Source organism: Orbicella franksi, chromosome 9, assembly GCF_964199315.1.
Source record: "Orbicella franksi chromosome 9, jaOrbFran1.1, whole genome shotgun sequence".
In the NCBI taxonomy this organism is placed as follows: domain Eukaryota; kingdom Metazoa; phylum Cnidaria; class Anthozoa; order Scleractinia; family Merulinidae; genus Orbicella; species Orbicella franksi.
The window spans coordinates 16288235-16313742 of NC_138153.1; the positions used below are offsets into that span (position 1 = coordinate 16288235).

The 25508-nt window shown below is 39.4% G+C and overlaps 1 long non-coding RNA gene across 1 annotated transcript; it reads right to left on the reverse strand.

Moving 5' to 3' along the window:
* Positions 1–19832: 19832 nt before the first annotated feature.
* Positions 19833–25448, reverse strand: LOC145497098 (uncharacterized). The gene is made up of 2 exons (XR_014050647.1): positions 25163–25448; positions 19833–20013 (listed from the first exon to the last, which is right to left on the reverse strand). It is a non-coding gene; the product is annotated as an uncharacterized LOC145497098 (long non-coding RNA).
* Between the last annotated feature and the right edge of the window lie 60 nt (positions 25449–25508).

Consider the following 25508-nt stretch of genomic DNA (forward strand, 5'->3'; position numbering starts at 1 on the left):
CGGCGCATTTGGCGCTCGTTATCGCGGCTTCGCCGCTTTCTTAGCGTTCAAATTGCCTAAAAACCGCCAAGCTACGCAGGCAACTAAACGATGTACAGAGTAATTGACAGCAACTTCACGACGATTAGCGTTAGGATAAAGTCTTGATCAGTCATTCAAAACACGCATAACTGTTTCTAGAATTTCATTCACTGCAGAGCTGCAGTAACAAAAATTAAATAGCAGATAGAGCAAGACAAGGCATTTTACCACTGCCGCCATATTGACGATTCCTAGTTAAAGTAATTTTCATTGCTATCATACATGAACAGCCATTCTCTTAAAAGGTACATTTCGTGCTGGCATATAAAACATAATTTACGAGACCCGCATATACGCGCATTTTAGCACGCGTATATATGGGTCCTTGTAGGACGCGTATATTTGGTCATTTATTTCGCATATCCCCGCGCTTGAATTTTCGCAAATGTGTGGGCCTTTAAAAATGCGTATATACGCGATCTAAACGGTCGTGTATATGAGCTTAAAGCCCATACGTAACGTATGTAAACAAGTATACGCAGAAAAACCCGCGTATACCCTGTCGTAATTTTGAAACGAATGGCCAACCATAGGAGAGTTGGTTACGTTTTTCAGTTGCTTTGTTTCATGACGTCATAAAATGTGAACATTTCGCAACTACTTACATGAATTAAATTTAAAGTTTCATGTCAACCGCTATTATGGACTCGTTCTTTCTCATACAAGTTGATGAAACAACTTCGCAGCTCTTAAAATCAATGAGGCAGTTGGAAAAAGAATATGAAAGGTCTCAAAGATAAGGTATGTAGTTCGTAACGAAGAACATCGATTCGCTTTCCGTCGAGTGGGATTGTTGATGTTTATAAACATTGGGGTGCTGAGACTGCGCCGAACGGACTGGAAATCATATTTTAAAGGACAAAACTCGGAAATTTTCTGAACACTTAATCAATTCTAATCATAAATTTATTAAAATATCTAATGAGATCCTTTTTGCAAAAGGTGGGTATCTGTGACGATTAACACGGTAACAAAATAAATTTCAAATGACAAAGTCAAACATTCAGCAATTCTGAAGCTCTAAGTACAGTGTCAAATTTATTTAAGACCAATTATCTCACTCGCTATGTGCTTGCTGCTACCCCAAGTCAAATGATACTTAGCGGTCTCTGTATATGCCATTCTAAGTATCTGTCATGCAGCTTACAAGATGACTTTGTCACTGGCTGTAAACGTAAAGGTTTTGATTGAAAACTATTCTAGTAGTTAGTTTTTGGTACAATCAGTGACTTTATTTGCTACCTTCTATAAAAATGTGTTCATAGTTGTATCAAAGATAGTTTAAGTGTACAGCATCTGGTCCAAGTCATTGTTAAGAACTAATATATTCTGTTCCTGATGTGTCTAGGAACTTATTAACAAAAACTGGTTAGCTTGCATTTATGAAACTTTACAACATTATGATCAACTATCTGGATCCTTGTGTTACACATCAGACAGCTATTGTACATGTTACAAGTAGAACGTGAGGGACTGGGCCCAGCCCCAGGTTACTTATTATTATGGGATCGAAAATCCCACGCGTTGGAGAGAATGAAAACGAAACGAGGATCGATGAGAAAACGTGTTGTCATTGTAGTTTTGTAGTAGTTCCTGTGCGAGATTGAGTAGAGTGTAACATTTGGTGACCCCGACGAGACAAAGAAACCATCGAAATGTCTATAAAAGTCGTCGAAGAGATTCAGATAGAGGTGAGAACAGCAATTTGTCAGCTTAGCGAAGCGAGTCTTCGAGAAATCTGTGCGGGGCTACATATCGAAGTTAAAGAGACGGATACGGGACGTCTGGCGTTAATACAAATCCTAACGAAATATTTAGACGCCGAAGAACTCGGAACTGAAGCACTAACGAATCTCAGAGAAACAATTAAAGAAAAGAAACCGGCAACGAAGGACGCGAAGAGTGAACAAGAGGGTGGTGTGAAAACCGAACATGTGGATCAGAAGTCTTCTGTCAAGTCAAGCACCAATGCAGTTACGCCTAAAGAAACCACAGCGATTCCACCGTTCAGGAAGGAATTTAAAATATCGGGACAGATTGGAGATTCACGTCAGAAAGATCGCTTGAGCTTTACCAGTCTTGCTCACCAAATTAACGCTGGATTGAAACGGGGCTATAAAGAAGAAGAAATTGTCGAGGCCGTTATTCGAGCCATCAATCCAGGCCTTAGATTGAGGAGCTACTTAGAAGGTAAGCCCGATCTAGATCTTGCCAGATTACGTAAAATACTCCGGTCACATTACCAAGAAAGAGGGGCTACGGAAATGTATCAGCTGCTCAGTTCGGCAGTACAGGAAGCTGGGGAGACCCCTCAGGACGTTCTTGTTCGCCTCCTTGATCTAAAGCAGAAAGTACTGTTTGCATCTCAAGAAGCAGGATCTGATTTGAAGTATGACCCAAAGCTGGTACAGTGCATGTTTCTGCATTCATTATTAACTGGGTTACGGAATTATAGCATTAAAATGGAGATAAAACCATGCCTGCAAAACACTCAAGTGGAAGATGAAGAACTTTTTGAGAAATTGAATGCAGCAGTTAGTAATGAAACAGAAAGAATGCAGAAGCTTGGTTCCCGTCATGACCAGCTCACAAACCGAACCCCCACACAGCTTGTAGCTCAATTGGCCACCCATGACGACAGCCATGCCTCAGTTGAAGGTAAAACCCCAGAAAAGCCACCAAAAGTTAACCTTCTTACTGAAGTTAGAGAGTTGAAAGCGGAATTGGCTGCTATCCGGGAGGGCATGGAACAACAAAGCCGCGCTAGCCCTCACCCACAGTACAACCCTGTAGAGCAAGGGAGGGTTCGCCCTAGAGGGTGCTGGAATTGTGAAAGACAAGGAAGGGGTTTCCGTTGCAACCATTGTTTCAACTGTGGTGATGTCGGCCACTTCAGTTACCAATGCCTAAGGTCAAGCCGAAGGGGCTATAACTCAGCAAGCCCCCAGGGAAACAGACAAGGGTTGCCCCCACGGGACAAGAGCAGCCCCCCCGATTCATGAGCAGTCCCAACAATGCATGAACTGTGGAAAGAGGGAGGATTGGGCACATCAATACTTGCGGTGTTCACAGTGCTATACTAGCCACTATTGTTCAAAAGTTTGTCAAAGGGAACATTGGGAGAAGCATGAGAAACTATGTCAAGCCATTAGCGAAGTTGAACTGAGGGAAAGGGCAAGTGTTGAAACATTGAAAACGTCGTTCAGTTCCCACCTAACCCCGGGACAACGCTCTAAACTCACCAAATTAGTGGGAAGAAAATGTGTGGTTTCCTGCTTGATTCAAGGGGAAAAGGTGGATGCCCTGTGGGATACCGGAGCTCAAGTTTGTGTTGTGTCCAAACATTGGAAAGAAATTAACCTACCAAACGAGCCAGTAAGAGACATAAGCGAGTTATTGGGGGAAGATGGATTAAATCTCCAGGCCGTGAACGGTACAAAAATCGCATATGATGGCTGGATTGAGGTAGAGTTCCAGTTGGTTGGGGAGGACGGGTACTCGGAGCCATTGACAGTACCCATACTAATAGGAAGTGAAGATAATCAGGAGTATCCCATCATCGGCTTTAATGTCATTGAAGAGGTCATTAAGAGGAGTAGTAGCCCCAACACAACCAGCCTATTGCCCCGAATAGTGAATGACTCGTTCCCATCTGTGAAAGAGGGCGAAGCAAGGGCGCTGGTTAATTTCATCCAAAGTATGGATGATGAAGCTGACACCGGTATGCTCAGAGTCGGCAGACAAGACATACGTGTCCCACCAGGAGAGACGGTGAGAGTCAAATGTCAGGTACACTTTGGACTATTAGAAGAAGATTTGCCTGTTGTGTTTGAGCCCAAAGAGGAAGGGGCGTGTCCTGAGGGGCTAGAAGTTCAGGGCTGTCTCCACCGAATCTCCCCGAGGTCTTCGAGCCGAATGTATGTTCCAGTATGCAACAACACCGAACGAGAGATGACCTTACGTAGGCGGACAGAACTGGGCACTATACAGTTAGTGCAGTCCGTCACGCCACTGCCAGTCGAAGCTGAACAGAAACAAGAGAAAGAGGAAGGTGAAACTTGGAGTGAGGCAACCAGTTATGAGTGGGAGCCAAGTCAGCCCGAACAAAGTAAAGCAAAGTGGACTCCCCCAGTTGACTTGAGCCATTTGTCAAGTGAGCAACAGGTGATTGTCAAGGAGATGTTGAGGGAAGAATCCGGGGCCTTCGCTATAGATGATGGTGACATTGGATGTGCCGAACATTTGAAATTGGAAATCAACCTGAGAGATGACGTCCCAGTACAAAAAACATACAATTCAATTCCAAAGCCCTTGTACGAAGAGGTAAAGTCACACTTGCAGGATATGATCAATCGTGGTTGGATAAGCAACTCAAAGTCACCCTACTCTTCCCCAGTGGTGTGTGTGAGAAAAAAAGACGGCAGTCTGAGACTATGTGTTGACTATAGGCAGTTAAACAGCAAAACTGAGGATGACCGCCAGCCCATCCCTCGCATCCAAGACATCCTGAATAGTCTCAGTGGGAACACTTACTTTTCAGTGTTAGACCAAGGAAAGGCATATCACCAAGGATTCGTAGCCGACATCTAACAGCGTTCATCACCCCCTGGGGTTTATACCAGTGGGTTTATACCAGTGGAACCGGATTCCTTTTGGCCTTAAAAATGCACCGGCAGCTTACCAGAGGTACATGGAGAAATGCCTAGAAGGTCTCCGCGATGAAATATGTATTCCATATCTTGATGATGTCCTGGTGTACAGTAGAACATTTTCTGAGCATGTAGACAATGTGCGAAAGGTACTTAAACGTTTGCAGGAGTATGGTAATATATAGATTTAGGCCAGCCTAAAAGCGGAGCTCCTCAGTTATTTTTCTTAATGTTGTTATTAATGAAAATAATCCAACATTTATGAGGTAAATTGCAAATGATTTAATAATTTCAGCCGGAACTAGTATTACATTAGCAGATCGAGGTGTAAGATGGTGTGATTATGAAATATAGAGCCATGATTTCAAGGATTTCTTGGAAGCCACCAAAAATCTTGATCACATAACAGAACTGTCTTCTGTGCTTTCTGGTGGCATTTCTTGTTTTTTCCTGACTTATTCAGAAAGACAAAGCATTGTTATTCATCATTATATTCTTCCTTAGTTAACATGGGGACTCCCACACAAAAGAAGTTTACACATTTTTTTGTTGTGGGGACTGATTGAAATGCAGTGGTTACAATATACTCAGTCCCTGAATCTCTACCAAATGAAATCTCACAAAAATACCAAAACAGTATACATATGTGAAAAGTTGGAAAGTTTTGTTTTCTAACTTGTCCCCAAAGGTACATTTAGCCATCTTCACTATTGTATGGAGTCTCCTCCTGTTGGAAGGGTTTGCAATAAGTAAAATCACCCTCCATGAATGTTAATTACGATATTTTTTTTTTGCTGATCATGAATACTTGCATAGGCTTCTAATAATAATTTTATTATTCAATTTCAATGTGATTTGTTCTTTTTCTCGACTGGCATTGTGGACTACAAGAGCTGTTATTGGGTTCCATTAATTAATTTTGCTATGATTAAATTATACCAATAATTATCAGTAAGCTAAGAGGAAGTTACATTATGTACATGTATTTTGCCTGCACTACACAACCAAATGCACTCCAAGGTTAACAGGCATAGGTACATTTGTCAGAAGGGCCCAGCATATCCAAGATATGTTTTGATTGACACATCAATTAAGATAATTTACAGCAAAATGGATAAAAAATACATCAATATCCTACATGCACCAAAGCCAGACATGGGGTTATAAGGAAATCATTTAAACAACAGATTGAAGTAATTTATAAATTAGAGAACACTATTTCTACAACAGAATGGAACAAATTAACCTTATCGGACATTGCGAATGGCAAGGCTGTCTGTAGAATGTCACAAATTTCTCAACCCTTTCTTTCTACAAAAATGCTAATCCTGCAACTTTGCTTAAGACCCAGTTCTCTATTTCGTGTTGGTAAAATATCAATTTATGCCATGTCCTATGCAGATTATCACAAAATTGATTTAAAAGCTCAATAAATATCATTGTAAAGCCAAAAAGCAATTATTTAAATAAACCATGAGTAAATTATCTCTAAGAAAAACTGATTAATTTAAAAGGCACTTAAAAAAAAATAGTTAATATGTGTTTCTTAATAATGTAATGCAGTGTATCTGTCACAATGTTGCAGCTATGATATTACTACAAACAGGATGGGTTGCAGAACTGAACCTCCAAGTCAGTTTATTCAATGAACTTGGTACAGAATCTATAATCCCATCAAGTTGTCTGTAAATACAGAGAAACCAAACAAAACATTACAATCCTAAGTAATGAATTACTGAACTCTTTTACATGTATGAACAGTGTATGTTCCATTAATATTGGGGATCTCTCGGAAGCTGCATCCATGATAAATTAATTTGTTCCCAGATGCATTTGTTTATAGAACTTTTCACAAGTTAATATCTCTGTCATAACAGTGATGTCTGTGTTCTACAACAATTAGTACACAAGAAAAATACACTCAGTAAGATATTGTCTACAATAAAAATCAGTGCCAGTATAAGCAATCATAAGGACCTTAAATTTATATTTCCTCAAAAATATCTCACCAGGCCATGGTTACTTTGAAAATCTTTGATGTTTTAATACAGGCTCCCCATCCGTAAACTGTTCATATATTGACTGACATGGAACAGGCATGTAATTCCTTTCTTTGATATACCGTGTACTTCATTGTTAGTTGTTTACTGAGTGTTAGTAGTGAATCAAATGCTAGGGGTTGGTACTCCAACTTTCACTGTGGCAGGCTCTGCCCTGAAATACAAAGCAAACTTACATAACTGTTATGAACTTCGCCACTTGCTTTCGAGAGCAAATGCAATTTGCTTCAAACAAGAAACTGGAACATTGAGGGTTACAACAATGTGCACAGTCCCAATCACAGGGTCATCCAGGCTGTTTGGTTGTACATATAACTGTACAACTGTATATGAGTTCAGCTTCCAGAAGAAAATCAGAGTTTGTCAGGATAAATACCGATGTTCTTGCTTACTCAATGAATGAATGTGCAGTTCCAGAAGATATTCACACCCAACACCCATTCATGGCCAGTCTTTAGAAATTCCAAATTAAAGTATCAGGAATCAAGAGCTCTAATAGAGAAAACACCTCCATGTGGGGTATGAATCTTTTCTTGAAGAAAACAATGTCTGAGAAATCATTAATTACAAAATAGTGTTTAAGAAACATCTTACCTTTCAGAGAATTTTGTAATCTACACTGTCTGGCCAGTTCATATATTTGACAAGTTGACACTGGGCGTGTTTTTAAATTTGTGCCCTTCAACATCACATTACTATGTAGTAGCACTGGTCAACTAAAAACAGCATAATTTGGTTAATTAATATACACTGTACATTATTAGGTTGAAATATTGGTGTAGATTGTTGCACATCAACAGATACAGAAACTATCTGCACCTGAATCATAACGAGTGAAAAATTGTGCATGAGACATTTACATGTACATGTAACAGCCCTCCACCTCAGAACCATCACAGATATGATATGATATTTTTAAACTCTCTGAAATTTCAGATTATTCAAGATTAACATATGCTCATACATCATCTGGGGCAACCCTAAAACACTGAATTTGGAAACCGAAATCCGGAATCCAGAATCTGGAATCCGGAACCAAAAACCAGAATCTGGAATCCAGATATTATGAATGATGATAGAAATAATTCACTTCAGCAATGTCTAATAAATAAATATGAGCAAAAATTATTTTTTTGTTATTCATTTTCTTGGCTTTGCTTCAGCCACAGACTGTAATTGCTAAAAAATTATTGACTAGTTCTGAACAACCCTTAGCTATATATCTGGCCCGGTTGTTCAAAAGCTGCATAAAGCTATCCATTGGGTACATCACTATCCAGTCAGGGTTACTGATTTTTTGGGTGGATAGAGTTACTCATAGCCTACGAGCAGGCTCTAGTATCTGTCTCTAGTGTCTGAGCAGGCTAAATGGGGGGAGCAGGGATGGCGCAGTGGTGAGAGCACTCGCCTCCCACCAATGTGGCCCGGGTTCGATTCCCGGACCCAACACCATAACTGGGTTGAGTTTGTGTTGGTTCTCTTCTCTGCTTCGAGGGTTTTTCTCCGGGTTCTCCGGTTTTCCTCCCTCAGCAAAAACCAACAAACAGCTGATTCCAGCTGGCTGTAAGCTGTGCTCCAAGGTCACACATGGACCGTACAGCGGCTGCCAGAGGCGCCAATGTATGCTTTCGGTTCAACCTCGTTGAGCTGCGTCATTGCTGTACTTTGCGATGGCGATTAGCCGCGACAATTATTATTATTATTAAATAGGTGTCTAGTGTTTTTCTGCATTGGCATGTCACCAAGAGCCTTCATGTGGCTTTGCCACTCACGCTGCCAGCCCAAACACGAGAGCCTGCTCATAGGCTAAGTTACCCATCTTTTGTTCAAGCTGGCCCTGGTGAGAGCCTGCTTCTTGTCTAGATCAAATTGCTCTGAGAAGACTGGTGAGCAGCACATTAACAACAAGCTATTATAGGCTATTGCGGTGAGTTTCTGGCAGTCTTTTAGCATCTTTTAACAACATGTGGTCTGATCTGTTAGCAAGTGAGAAGCAGACGGAAGTAAGTGTGCAACATTTCTACAAATTGTTTTAATATGATGGCTGCCAAGAATATGAAAGGCTGATTTGTCACAGTATCAGTGTGGAAATTGTGTTAATCTGGAATTGGTCTGGTATCTGTTGGAAAAATCAAATTTCATATTTAGACCAAATGGGTTAGCCTTTGGACTTCGAAAGTGGGGGGCATGACCATCAATGTACAGGGGGCTGCCACTGACGGATATCCTGTTCTCTCTGACATTTTCTATCTTGTTCAGTCTCTACTAGACACAAAGGATAAATTTATACTCCCGGTAAATTGAAGATCACTTATTAAACAAAATGGCAATTACCAGCAAGCTTATTTTAGACACTCTCGAGGTGCTTGGAATAAAATTAAGATGCACTTTACTGAGATTCTCATAATCATAGCCCTCACTAAAATAACGGTTGCACGATTTCAACAGTCGGGGAATTTTTGTTTCAAAAAAGGTTAAGTTTGAGGTCCTTTTTCTTGGCAGCTTACTTTTTACGGTCGAAAAGCTAAGCAAAACAATTTTCGTGTATTTGAAGAACTTATTTTCTTTGATTTGCGGATTCCGGTTTCCAGTTTCTGGATTCTGGTTTTTGGTTCCAGATTCCGGATTCCGGTTTCTGGGTTTTAGGGCTGCCCCATCTTTAACAGAGTGTTTGCTTCACATTCAGTTTACACATGGCTGTTATCCAGCATAGGCAGACTTATAAGTTTTCCTTCAAAAATATATTGCAACAACTATTGCATCTTTCATTACCTATTCTTGTGATGAAATGACACAAAATTCAAGAACAAGAAGTCATAAGCATAAAATTAACTTAGTGGTAGTGCTTACAGTTCCTCTTACTGTCTGCATGTGCCGTCCATAAACTGGTGCTGCCTGGACAATGTACTCATTATTTTTCTGATCACACCTTTTAAAACATCACTGTTATATAATTTGTCCTGAAAAAGTAATACATGAAATGTTATGCCTTTGGCACTCACCAAATACCTTTACATGATGTATAATGTACACCATATCAACATTCACAATTCTTTTTAATTTCATTGTATCTCTTTCGTGTCATTTTCCCTCACTCGAAGACAGGACTTCCACATTAGGTGATAATTTGCCTCTGGAATCTCTATGAATTCACAGGGAGTGATAACAATTAAATCGTGACTAATTTTAGCAAAGGATGCGTTCAAATGTCAGATTTTAATGCTAAGTTTATACAGTAACTTTACATTACTCTTAGTATATATAACCTCTCAATTATTGCACCTATAGACAGAAGGTGTGCTGGGGGAAGAAATGTTCTAAACTCTCTGAACTTTTCCCCCTTACCTGTTATAGGATGACCATTATGAACTACGGTTTGTAACCAACACCAACATCAGGTTATGTATACACATGTATATTTTGTTGTCGTCTGTAATCATAAAAAAATAAAAATTTAAAATCCTCCATAAAGTTCATACTCAATAACACTACTACATGTAGCGCTGTTACTGGAATTCAATTTAAATGAAACTGTTGTAACAGCTCTGTCAAAATTGTTTCTAGCAGTTAAGGCAGCACAACAGAATATACATGTAGCACACAGCAAAGGCTAGAGATACACACATGTTAGTTATCAGTTAGGATTTGGTGAGCTTCTGTGCTGTAGGTATGGCGGAAAATAATAGATTATCAGAAATGAAGGTTCCTGAGACATTTTGACAGCACTGAGAGGAATTAATATATAAATTCACAAAAGAAGAAGTTCTTGCCCTGTCCAGTTCTCTGTAATAAAAATACCATTTACATACAAGTCATTTATTGTATATGGTTTGTGTTTAAAGCCAATATAATGCACACTCTGATTGGCCAATTCCAGTGCATTATTTCCATTTACAGGGTATACCTCAGTAAAATCATAAATCATTGCGTGCGACTAAAATAAAAGATGTAAAAAATAAAAAATAAAAATAAATGCCTAATTCATAACAATTTAAAATACTCAACACTAAAACGAATGTAATTCTTTACTTGAAAATTATTCTCCTGTAATGCCCATGGGCCAATTACAGGCATGCCAAAAAGTCCTAACCCAAAGTAAAAGGAAATTAAGAAAACTATTGCTTTTTTCCGGAAAATTGTAGCGACTGAAGACAATGATGGAACACTCTGAGAGTGCATTCTATCAACCTGATGAGATAAAATTTAAGGAGAATAGAGAATTCACAAAGTTATATCACAAACGAATTGGTACAGGACAGGAGAAAGGAAACTGTACAGCCAGGAAGAAACTGAAACTTTCTTCGACGAGCAAAAAAGTATGCATGCACAACAAAGAAGACAGTCAGTGACATTCATTTAATAAGTTAGTTAATAAAAAAATTAGTGTGAAGAAGAGAGCAGAGAGAGGAGAACGCTCTCTCCAACTAAATTGTGTATATATGTATGTAAAAGTTATTCTTATTACCGAGAAATGGTCAGGGCAAGAACTTCTATTACACTGTTCAATTTACCGAGTTAATTAGTACCATCTCACTTTTTAGGAAGATTTCCATATTAAGTGTAAATACCGCATTGGGGAATAACCTCTTATTAAGAAAATAGGGTCCATGTACCCCCAACCAAAAGCAATGGCACAAATAAAATGAAATAGCCAATCAAAATCAAAGCAGAGCTTTATTTGCAGACAGGATTGCTATGCATAATCGTCTACTCGACATTTTGGACTATATAAGCATTTCACCAAACCGAACTAATTGGACAGACAACAAAATAAAACGAGGAAATCTACATTATAAACACAAGATGCATATCACTACATCTGAGCTCGAGTATCAACAGCAAATCCCTTCTCAATGAAAGGTGACCGAATAAAAGAGACGATACAGAAAATTCGTTTAAGCTTGCGGTGTTAAAGTTTAAAAATTATTCACGCTTAAATTTGAATATTACTGAGAGTCTGTATTTTTGTCGACGGCTTAATTTAGCTTTGCAGTCATTTTATTGGCAGTAGCTTTACCAGTCTTCAACCAAATTAGCCTCGGAATTCACAAAAGCATTTCGCCAAACCGAATAAATTGAACTAACAAAACGAGGAAATCTCCATACTTTGTAATCACAATATGCAAATATTCACATAGGAACAAAATTAAATTTACCAAATCCTGTTCGCTTCGGCTTAAAATGGTTTGTAGACTTTCCTTGGTTTTCAACAACAGAAGAAGAAATTTTAGCAGTCTACGAAGCGGCAGTGCTAACTAACTCAGAGAAAACTTCAAACTCGCCCGGCCGTGTTTACAAGTACGGTTTTGGTTAAGCTTATTTTTAGATGTGAGGTTATAAGCTTAAGTTGACGACGAAAATCGACAGAAAACCTAATTTGTTTACAACTTACAGCAACCTCCAAAGCGACCCACGTGTTCTTTTTTAGAGACGAGCGAAATTAAAACGATGCAATTTTTAAAATCTCTTACAGCATGGCTTCAAATAAGGAAGACTTTTAATGGATTCCAATTGAAAATAAGCTTATATCGCCGAGGCAACTTGTTAATTTTCATAGCAAACGCAACAACAAAAGTCACTTACCGCAAGTTGGCAATTCAGTTCGGCCAGTGTAAATCTTCCAGGCAGAAACTTGCAGAAAAAGCTGTGAAGACTGAACTGAAGTTATATTTTCGATAGATCAACGAATCAACCACTTCTTTCCGCTACGTTTACTGTTTTGTAATTTCCCTAAAACACTCGGGTACGTTTGATTTCTCTTGTTCATCACCTGACCAAATCAGGTGACTTCTGAATTTTCTTGCACGGCTGCACAGCATCACGTTCGCGCGAATTTTGAACTTGGCCATGGGGAGTTCGGCAGTCTTCTTAATCAATTTGTCGGGTACTTTCGCCTCCTTTCTATAGCCCTCGTTAGCTTTGGTTCACGGCATTGTTCGGTATTATTTCACCTCGTTTCTCTAGCCCTTGACTAGCTATAATTCACGGCATTGTTCAGTACTATTTCGCCTCCTTCCCCAGCGCTGGCCCGCTCAGTCTTTTTCGCGATCTTCTTCGCTACTTCTTTGCCTGTTAATTCTTGCTTTCTGTTTTTTGCTTCAGTGCAACCCTGTCTTAAAAATATTAGATCAACCTCCGCTATCGTTTTTCTTAAACATCCCACCAAGAAAAATGGCATTCTCCCGCTACAAACCGAGGGTGCATGTCTCTGTCAACCTATTAGCTGGAGTATGGCCGCCATCTTGCACGACTCCGTCGTCGTCGTCGTCGCCGTCGTGCGTACGCGCCCACGAGCAATACCGCTAGCCATGATAACCATGAGAAAATCAATTCATGGGTTTCCTTTTCTTCCCTATATAGGTATGGGGCTCCGCTTGGCGGCCCTTCGGGCCGCCGGAGCTCCGCTATCAACCTGAAGCCAAAGAATGTGAGTTGTTTAAGCCCCGTGTTCGTTACTTAGGCAGAATAGTCTCAGCAGATGGCTACACGATGGACTCAGCAGACGTTGCAGCAGTGGCAGCCCTTAAGGAAACTAAACCAAGAACTGTTGGTGAATTGCGCAAACTCCTGGGTTTCATAAGCTATTACCGGCAATATATTCGCGACTTCTCCAGATTAGCCAAACCCCTTTATGACCTACTTTCAGTTAAAGAATGCAGTGACCAGCCCAGCAGAGCTAAAGAACAGAAAGAGCACCCCAAATGGAAGTTGTCGACATCGAAAGGACAATCGTCATCAAATCACAAAATCCCGTGGAATGAAAGACACCAAGAGCGATTAAACTTCCTAATTGAACTTCTTATGCAGCCAGGGGTAATGGCTTACCCTGACTTTGAACGACCATTTGTACTGCACACGGATGCCTCAAGCGAAGGACTTGGGGCGGTGCTCTACCAAGAACAAGGGGGGAAATTGAGAGTTGTTGGCTATGGCTCAAGGACATTGACGCCCGCGGAACGGAACTACCACTTGCACTCAGGAAAGTTAGAATTCTTGGCCCTAAAGTGGGCAATTACTGACAAATTCAGGGATTACTTATTCTATGCTCCATCCTTCGCTGTTTTCACTGACAATAACCCGTTAACGTATGTGATGTCATCAGCAAAGTTGAATGCCACGGGGCATCGGTGGGTGGCCGAGTTAGCGGATTATAACTTTACAATCAAGTACCGACCGGGCAAGACTAATGTTGACGCGGATGTTCTGTCAAGAATCCCATTGGACATAGACAAGTATATGAGCGATTGTACAGAGGAAGTACCCAAAGATGTCCTTGAAGCAACCGTGGAAGCAGTTAGGGAACAGGCAAAAGGCACAATCCCATGGGTTACGGCAATTGCCGCAGACTTGACAACTCCTGAACCGACATTAAAGGATCTGAATCTAAAACCCTTCAGCCCTAGTGAAATCAAGGAGGCACAGCACTCGGATAGTGCTATATGCCGCGTGCTTTACTACAAGACACACGGGATCAAACCGGGTGGTGGCCAACTGAAGAATGAACCCCATGGAGTTACCAACCTTATGAGAGAATGGAAGAAACTGGAAGTTGATGAACATGGTATCCTGCGACGAAGAACAAGCTCTAAGATACAATTAGTTCTGCCACACAACTTCATCCCAGTGGTACTTAAAGAACTACACACAGGGATGGGACACCTTGGAGTGGAGAGAGTCGCAGAACTTGCAAGGTCCCGCTTCTACTGGCCACATATGTACCGTGACATAGAGTATTTTGTGACACAACGTTGCAGATGCATCAAACAGAAGAAATCAAACACAGTCACGAAAGCACCTATGATGCACCTGATGACATCAGCACCCTTTGAAGTAGTTTCCATTGATTTTCTGCATCTGGACAAGAGCAAAGGTGGATATGAATATGTACTGCTGATTGTTGATAACTTTACCAAATATGCCCAAGCCTATGCAACGCGCAACAAGACGGCCCGCACTGCTGCTGAGAAGATCTACAATGAGTTTATCCCAAGGTTCGGTTTCCCAGCACGAATACATCACGACCAAGGTGGTGAGTTTGAAAACAAATTGTTCCACAACCTAGAACGTCTCAGTGGAGTTGCCAGCTCGCGAACCACTCCATACCACTCACAGGGCAATGGCCAGGTAGAACGCATGAACCGAACGTTACTCTCGATGCTAAGGACCCTCCCGGAGGAAAAGAAATCGAACTGGAAAGATTCCTTAAACAAGCTTATACATGCGTACAACTGCACAAGACACGAAACGACTGCGTTCTCGCCATTTTACCTGATGTTTGGCCGTTCCCCACGATTACCAGTTGATTTGCTGTTTGACCTAGACAACGACCTTCAACAGGGTGATTACCAGGACTATGTAAAGACGTGGCAAGCAGATATGAGACGGGCCTACGACCTAGCATCTAGGAACACCCAGAAATCGTCAGCCAGGAGTAAAGTGTATTACGACAAGAAGGCTTCCGCAGCAGTCCTACTCCCCGGCGACCGCGTACTTGTTAGAAACCTTTCAGAAAGGGGAGGACCTGGAAAGCTCCGTTCACACTGGGAAGAGCAAATTTATGTAGTTGAGGAACGCATATCTGATAGTCCAGTCTATCGAGTAAAGCCAGAACTTGGCCGTGGGAAACAACGAGTGTTACACCGTAACTTGCTACTTCCTTGTGATGCTTTACCACTGCCTAAACCAACGAGAGCATCATCCAAGACCACCCAACTAAGACCTAGAGTGCCACCTCAGCCTGAAGACATTGGAGAGAGTTCCGATGATGAGTATAAGATGAACACACTGTCCTCTCCAGTCACCCATGAAATAGCCTTTCCGGCGGAAGTAGACACCCCTCCTATGGACCCACAGGACCACTGTGATAATGAAGATTGTGCCACTATGTCAGATACCAGGGACCAACCTGACCCACAAGTGGACACTGGTGACTCATCAGTGCCAAATTCATCCGTTCTAGATGCGACTGATATGGCCCCTGAGGAAAGTGACAATTCAGATTCAGAGGAACACCTAGAGGGAGCTACGCGACCTAGAAGGGAGAGACGACCCCCTCGGATTCTGACTTACAGTCAGATGGGGGTACCCGAGTACCAACGTTTAAACCCAGTAGTAAACGCAATTCAATGCCCTCAGGTGATACTTCCCTACCAAGTCATGGCCAACTGGCTTGTACCTCACTGCCGGTGTGTTCACTGCACCCCGCACATCCCATTTATTCCACAGCTGCAGTATATACCACAGCCCATATGGACAAACCAGTAATGAACACTCCTGAAGTCACAACTGATTACTCCGAGTATTAACCATGGACAAGCAGACCTGTTGCTCGCCTTCTGTGATTTAACTCATAAGCGAAATTTGTGTTGGATTTTCCCTCTAGTTACAAACTGTTAAAGACAAAACCTGCGGATAATGGAACTGCCACAATAAGTATTCAGTTTGAAACATGATGAGAACTGACGCTCCCTCCTAACTATTGTTCTTTTTGGTTTTGTATTTCCTGTTATAATGTCGGGACGACATTTCTGTTGGAGGGGAGTGTGTTACAAGTAGAACGTGAGGGACTGGGCCCAGCCCCAGGTTACTTATTATTATGGGATCGAAAATCCCACGCGTTGGAGAGAATGAAAACGAAACGAGGATCGATGAGAAAACGTGTTGTCATTGTAGTTTTGTAGTAGTTCCTGTGCGAGATTGAGTAGAGTGTAACATACAGAGTTGATTTATAATAAGTACATACTATTTGGCATGACTGAGGCCACATTAACTTTACCAGATGATTCTCGGTGTCCTGGTTCAATACTAATTGTGATCACATCCACTTGCTTTACGGTACTGTGTTTGCTGGTACATGTATACATTGTATGTGGTGAGGTATGACGTATAATTAAAATTATGCATACTAATGCCTTCAATAATGTAAGACTTTCCTATTTGTGAATTTACTATGCGCTTAGTGTTTCATCTGCAAATGTCAAAATCAATCTTCATCAGCCTTTTCCCCCCTAACATTAATTCTTTCACAATCACTTTTTTGTAGGATCTTAGCCTTTACTGTATGATATACATGTAGCCTGGAAGCCTCACATTTGTTGAAATTGAGAAAGGTTAAAGGGCATCTGTGAAAAGGAATGGTCATGTTACTAATTAACAACATGCGGTGTTATTCAAGATATTGTTCTAACCAGCTGTGTACACCTCCTCGAATGCTCTTCGTTTACCTATGATTTCTTGGACATTATCAATATTTATTGGTACTCTCTTATCTTGCATTTCTTTGAGGCTTGGATGCTTTTCTTCTATTACTTCAACTTTTGTGAGCAAAGTTTGCACTTGGAATTCAAAGTAGGAGCTTTCAGTGCTAGTGCTCTCATGTCACTAATTTTGTGGATAAAGCCACAAATTTGGATGTTCATCAGTTTCCCTGTAAATAAAGACCTTGGGGAAAATAAAAATAGAATTGATTAAGAATATAGTATTAAAGGAATGTTAGTGATAATGAAATGTGATTTGATGTGATGTATGATGTACTATTGAACACTGTAATGAATACTGACTCAACTCGATCACTGCATGGTTGGGCTTCGAGAAAGCTAGAAAATAACAGTAAGAAATTTGACTGCTGAGATTGATTACTGTATGCATAAACAACTAAGCACCGGTAGCAAAACATGCTTAAATTGTTCACAAAAGCAGTGCTCAGGCTTATCATTTGGGTCATATATTTGCATCAGTAAGTTATAAGACGTTGTAGTGTACAATATCCCCCGGACATTTTCAAGTGTTGTAAAAAATGTGTAAAAAGATTTTTATCATCGAACAACCCTCTTTTTCCAACAATTTTCAAGTGATAGTAAATGGTTTGAACCCAGGAGTATCAGTAGTTCGTATAGTGTGATCGTCCGGGTGCGTGTAGTTCTGAAAAGAACCGTTGTTGGTGACTGACGTTTCGACAACCTGAGCGGAAGTCATCTTCAGAGTCAAGTGAATAGCGTTTGTCAGTCGATGATGTTATAAGTCTGGTCCGTTGAACGTGATTGGTCAGTATAGTCATGATGGTATTGGCTGAAAGACTCGTGTAAAGTTTGTCATCAGTCATTGGTGGGTTTCGATCCGTCTATTGTTAGTCAAATAGGTCGGTTTTTTGTCCGTGTATTGTTAAGTCGGTCTGTTAGAAGTCCGTTTGTCGGTTTCGTTTCCGTCATGGATAAGTTGTTTGTAAGGCGCCGGTAGTTGTTGACATCTGTTAAGAGGCGTTTGTTCTAGGTTAGTGTACCAGCTTTCCAGAGTCAGTCGTTGAAAATAGTTTGTACTGTAGGTTAAGTACTGAGCAGAGTCCCAGTCAATGTTGTGGATGCTGAAGATGCGGGTTTCCGAGCACAAAAAGGCTGTCTTGATGTTCGATCATAACTCCAAACTTGCGTGCCATGTTCACGAATGTCATCATCACAGGGATTTTGAAAACGTTGAAGTCGTCGGGTATGAGGCACATTATCATCAGCGGCTTTTTCCAGAAGCTTGGATGCCTGTAAAAGACCCGAATGCTGGGAATGATCACATAGTCATCCCCGAAGTCTACAAGTGCTTGGCACGCACTTAAAATTCTCTTGATGTCACGCGCATACAGCACGCGCAACGTTTCAATTTTAAACAGTTTTTAAATCGCGCGTATCATCAAGCGGTTTTTTCAACTGATAAAGGCTTATACATCTTGCTAAAATATACAGGTCAGTGACCAGAAACGGCACTTTTATCGACTCTGTTAGAGTAACTCAATGGAAACTTTCAGACAACTCAGATTTTAGGAGTTATGGCATAATCTTTTACGATTTCGCTTGGACAATGAGTGAACACCGGCAGCTCTTGGTCTAAAAGCCAGTGTTTGATCACATTTCCAAACACCGAGAAAAGAGTTGAAAAAATGACGCGAAGTGGAGAATTTTTGATGAAACTCGAGGTGTTTGGAAATGTGTTCAAACACTGTCCTAAGTGTTAACCCAAAGCTGTTAGTTAAAGTACTTTTTTCTGTAAGCAACATACTGTAAGTTGGTTGTATGTAATGTGTAGACTGTAATGCGTAGAAACGTACTCCGTGGACTTTTTTTTGTAACTGTAGTGTGAGTTTAATTGTAATTGTTGTAATTGTTCGAGCAAATAAAAAAAAGAGTTTGAGAAGGTAAGGCGTATGATCGATTGTCACTGACCGATGAGCTGAACAGCACAGTTTTCAACTGTTTTTATTATAAGTTGGGGGACCTGTGCTGACGGTCTTTTTTTAGTGAAGCTGAGACTGAGAAAATAATGAAATCCAAGATTGCGGACTTATAGGGGTCCTGTGACGTCATAACCACAAAAACAAAAAAATATCCTATTGCAGAGCGAGCTGAGGGTTATCTATATAACGCAAAATAATTCTTGTATGTCTTACTAATGACGTTGGTACGATCGAGGGTTACCTGGGAAATTTAAAACTCTCAGACTGCGTGCTTTACTGTTTTTAGTAGTGTTGTACTATTGTTACGCCAATTTTGTGTCTTATGGGATGTTGAGACTTCAATTTTTTAATTTTAGATGATTTGACCTCAAAGTGATCCTGGATATTATTATTTTTTGAAGTTTATTTAAGTTTTATTTTATAGCAAATAACTCGGGAAACAGTCATTTAAATTAAAGGTGATTTCTTAATTAACGAACGTAGTAATTATAGGTACTAGTGATGACCGCTGAAACAATTATCAATCATATCTGAATAACCTTTGAACACTCAAATGACTTGAATTCGTCGTCGATAGTACTCCATCAGTCACAACTGCCATCGTAATAATATTGGGCCACAACAACTCTAAGATACTCTCCGATTTATTCCAATTACTAGCGGTTTTAACAAAGTTAAACTTGCAATGCAAGGCGAGCAAGAACCATGTTCCGAGATGCTGGATCCGACTAGTGCGGAAGGTATCTGGCGACTTTTCAAAGATTCCCAAACACTTCACTTTTCATAGATTTATTAAATTATCTAATGACAGTCTTATTGCATGGGAGAGGTGTCTGTAACGACTAACACGGTAACAAAAAAAATTCAAACGAGACCTCTTAGAGCAAAGGACATTTATTTCTGTCGCAAGTACATCAAATTAAATTCCAGAATCGATTCAGCAGATTCTTGCAAGGTCCAGTTTTACCAGTTGTGCTTCACCGTGCTTCTGAGCTGATGATTCAAGCTGCAACAAAGCAAAAAAAGAAAATAAAACGCCTTAGAGTTGAGTTATGATATGGTGTTTTTGAGAACGGCAACTGAGTCCTGGTATTGCACGAAATGTTTGATATACCAACAGCATCTCACTTCTGACCTTCGTACAAGCTAGTTTGGATACGACTCCTTCAATTTATGGAAGCTTATGGATTTGAGTGCCTCAAGCTAGTCTCCTCATGCAGTCCCAACAGATTTCCAAATCACACCATCCTAACGTTGTCTATAGTGAATATATATTTATACCCTGCCATAGAAAATACAGCCAATCAGAATACAGGAAAGCCGTCAACGTTGTATATTTGACAGTAGGGAGCTTAAGCAAACCACGACGACGACGGCAACGCAAACCTCACCAAACAAGAGGTTTAATGAGCAAAGCAATAGCTGTGCACGTGCGTTATAATCTTTGTTCATTTCTTAGCCGTCCTCTGCAAAACAACAACGTGAAATGACAAGATTCTGGGTCGCCTAAGGAACGAGGACGACGACGGCTAATTTTTCATATTTCATTTGGAATTGAACGTTGTCATTGCATATTTAGCCTGAGCAGGTGTTTAGAACCATTAGCGAATTTCACTTGTAAAATATAAATTCATTTTTTCTAGGCGTCGTCCTCGGTGTCGTGGTCGTCGTTGCTTATAAGCTCCCTAGTGTTGCACCCGACCTTCCCATCATGTGCCTCACGTTTAGCATGATTGTGTTGTCCACTGTATTTTCTATGGCATGGTATAAGATAGTTATGCAACGCTCTCTCGTGGTATACCATGGAATACCACACTTGCCACTTGTATTAACTTGGTATGTGCCGAGAAAGTACAAGTGACTTGTGGGATATTCCATGGCATAACGGTCAAAAGCGCTGCATAACTAATTAACAATTAGATTATGAGCTCGAGATTTCTATTTAACAATTAGATAATGAGCTCGAGATTTCTATGAGGTGATAGTTGATGAGGCCGCTAACCATTTCCAATTGTTTTTATATATCTTATTTAACTTATTTAACTTTACACTTTAGAAAAATCGTGCGGACTGAATTGTCGTTTGGAATTTCCTATTGTGTACGCTCGCTCATCAGGTTTTTCAGCATTTTCTAGTCACGAAACAGTGAACGTCCTTCAGTTTAGTCTTCTCATTTGTATTTAAATGTTCTTCCGTAACTTCGCAAAAACGAGAAAACGTCGTTATTTTACAGACGACCTCCAGCCACTGCATTCTAATGGCTGATAGTATACGAGTAGCTCAACCATTCAGATTGCAGCATTTGCATTAGTGTACTAGTAGAATTCTACTAATATATATTAGATGAATACTGCTAGTATACTACATATAATGCAGATACTGTAATTGGATTGGCTGAGCTATCGTACCCTATGAGCCAGTAGCGTACAGTGGCTGGCGGTCGTCTACATCTATATTATCAACATTTGCCCATTTCTGCTAACATTCGTAAGAAGATTTTAAAATATCGCCAGTTAATTCAGCTCCCGAGAAGACTAAACGAAGGATGACTTAAAAACCTTACATTGTTGAATAACCATGAGATCCCGTAAACAGTTACACTTTCAGATGGCAAGATTATTGAATAGAAATCTCAAGTTCATAATCTAATTGTTAAACATTCATTTTCTTAAAATTTTTAGGATTTCTTTTCATGCCGTTTCCTATAAAATTAATTGCGAATTAGGGAAACTTTTTAATTTACAAGAGTGACGAAGTCCTTAGATTCAAGATTCAGCTTTCGCAGTTTTAGTACTTATGCCGTTCACCTAGCAGCGCTAAATGCGGAAGTTTTCTAACGATTTTTAGATTTCCAAACATTTAATATTTTAATTCTTATTTATGAGAATGAAGATTGAGATTGTCATTACAGCTTCAATTACCCGGTGAACAGTTTAGTTATAAACAGTTCGTTTGGATTCGACTGCTTTATTAATCGTTGCACAAATTAAGCATGCAATAACACGAATTCTTTTGATAAATTATTCGCTTGGCGTTGTTGTTTTATCATCATCATCATCATCATTGTCACCGTCATCGTCGTCATCGTCATAATCATTACCGTCATCAACATCGTCGTCATCATCATCATCACCGTCAACAACATCGTCCTCTTTATCATCATTATCATCATCATCACCGTCATCTTCGTCACCGTCATCGTCTTCGTCGCCGTCGTCATCGCCATCGTCATCGTCATCGTCATTAAATCAGATAAATTTAACCCGTAAATGCATCCAACCAACAAAAATAAACAAGGATCTTCGAAATTGCATTAAAGGGACAATACCATGAACTGCGCATGTGCTACGTTTCGATCGAAACTTGAAAAGTTCAGGCGGAATTTTTCAAGTTTGAATTCGATAAATTCAAAATGGCGTCGACTAGTGGAGCTAGTCGTGGTGTGTGAACAAGGGGAATTTCACTGCAATGAATAGCCCCTGTTGCTTAAAACACAGGGAGAAAGTTATCATAAAGGGATAATCTGGAAGGAGAAATACTTCGTGCATTTTTGGGCCAGTTTTCTGTCAATTTAGGGGCCGCCTGTCAGCCCTGGATACGATTCTTCCACGCGGTAAAAACTGAGTCTAATGGCCAGTTGAGGTATTCAGCTCATCATAACCTCCTTATCATAAATGTCTTAGGAATCTGTGTTCACTTAGGATTTAACTGACGCAATGAACGTGGAATTCTGAGGAGATATGCCCTGGATATATGTTGGATAAAATAATTGAAAAACAGCGTGTGGTTTGAAACGGTTAACAGTCAATTTGACGGTTATTTTAGTGAAATACGGAATGATATTTTGGCTTTTTATTGCATCGTGACCTTCAGATCGTAACTTAGTAAGAAATTTTCATTCACTTAGCTTTCAATTGGTGTATTAAATTTGAAATCTGTTGAGATGTACCGGAGAAAAAAATGTTTACATGACAGGGTTAGCATGGTTAAGTTGAAACGTAGTTGGCTCATGTTGCAATTCAACAACATGAGTGAAATACGGCGTGATTTTTGGGCTATAAAACGCATCTTGACCTTTAAATCGTTACGTAACCCCGAAACCTGCATTCAGTTAGCTTTGATATGGCTATGAAACTTAGAAATCTGTGGAGATTTAGAAGAGAGAAAAATTTACTTGCATGCGACGCTTAGCACTGTGAATTTGAAAGATGTGTGGATCGTGTTGCAATCGACAATAACTAGCTGAACTAGAGTGCAATACAGCAAGATTTGTAAGCTATTTTCACATCGTGACCATTAAATAGTTATGTACTGTAGAATCTGCATTAACGTAGCTGTTAGTAGCAGTGTTCAAGTTAGAAATCTGTCGAGATATACAAGAGAAATTTTTGTTATACGAAACAATGTTAGCGCACACTGGTGAATTATGAAGTTGTTTTGATCACGTTGCTACCCGACGTGGCCGGAAGTACGGCACGAGTTTTTTCAACGTAAATTGACCTCAAAATAATTTAGTTTTGAGAGTTCTACTTTCTCTTAGTTCAAAAAGAAAACAGTACGGTTAAATGTCCCCTCTCAAGAGGACTTTTTTTTTTTTGAGCGTCGAAAGTAATCTGGCAAATACTGTGGTTTTGGTTTTGGTTTTGCTACGGTTTGAGATTGGCTTAGTAGTCTAATTGGTAAGTAATTGGTTTGAATTGGGTTTGGTTTTACGACACTTAATTGAAAACCACTCAATAATAATAATAATAATAATAATAACAATGATAATGATAATGATACTGATACTGATACTGATACTGATACTGATAATGATAATGATAATGATAATGATAATGATAATGATAATGATAATGATAATGATAATGATAATAATAATGGTTTGTTTAAGAGATCCACTCAGGTGGCTCTTACATTATTTAAAATTGAAACAAATTACGTGATTTTCAATTAAAATAATAAGAGTGAGTGTGAAAATATGGAGTAATCCCAGAAAAAAGGTACTAACGGATTTGGAATAACAGTAAAATTAACTAATCACTCTCTACTCCATTACATAAAACATTTCCTTGAAAGTCTTCAAAAGGTTCGTAATCTTTACAGTTTCTAATTAATTCTGAATTATTTCTTACGTTGAACCAAGGTTCCGCATAATAAAGAGCTAGTAAAGAAATTTAACTACACGATGCTATTCATGAGGTACTATATTTGTAGCTGCAAATTAAACGACAAACCAATTATTCTTAGAGACTTTGTAAACAGACTCTTATTAAAATACAAAATAGAACAACTCTAGAAAACACGAAAAAACGCCCTCTCCAGCAAATTTACATCATTTTTTATCTCCTCAAATAATATTAAAAAATTAATCTCAATATTTATCCCAGCCTACTCACCATAATATATGTTATAATCTAATTAACTACGCAAGAAACTATTATAATTGCTCGAAGTGTATGTATTTGAATAGTAAGAAGTGTGAATAACCACAGTAGATACGAAAAGTGTTCTCCCTACAAATTTGTATCTCAGTTCTTTATTCTATTTAATTTCCCCTGAACAAGAAGCAACTATAATAATGTAATATCTATTTAACTATTTTATTTTTTTTTATCACAATATTGTAAATTAATGAAATCATGTAAGGAATTAAATAATGTTAAATAAAGAAATAAATTCTGATAAATTGTTGTGGCTCTTACATTATTTACAATTGAAAAAAACATACGTTTTTTACAATTAAAATAATAAGAGTGATGTGTGAAAATATGGAGTAATCCTAGAAAAAAAAATACTAACGGATTTGAAATTTCAGTAACATTAGCTAATCACTCTGTACTCTATTACATAAAAAATTTCCTTGAAAGTCTTTAAAAGGCGCTGTAATCTTTACAGTTTTAATAATTCTGATAAATTGTTAAATAGTTTCCACGCATTATCTTGGAAAGTGCCGTTTTCGGTCGGGACCACTAATCTAATGGAATTGCTTGAGCGCAGTTTCTTGCGACATTCCTGTTTTATTATTTTTAGATAATCTGGTAAACTCTCAGTGTTATGCAAAGCTTATGTTATGAAATGGAATAACCCAAAACATTATTTACCACAAAAGGTTAATTCAGTTTTATTATGTTACGCTTTTTTATACTTTGTTATACCTGAGGAGCCAGGAAAGACCTCTACGTTATGCGCGTTGCATTGTTGCGGCTGCCACAGACAGAAGAATGGAGGGACCGACGGAGAGGTCATCAAGGAAATGTAATTCGTCTTAATGACGGCTTGGACGTTAGGATCATTTGCATCACCATCAAAGAAAAAGTCGGGATATCCATACACTATGAAGTAAGACGGGTTTACGGTGTCTGAAAGAAAGCCAAAACATAATAAGTCGTGTTTCATTCTGGCCAAAGTCAAGCCAAATGTAATATTTGATTGAATGTTTCATTAAATTGAGGAAAACATGAATGAAGCTTAAATCGGAAAAAAAAGATCTCCATCGTCCGT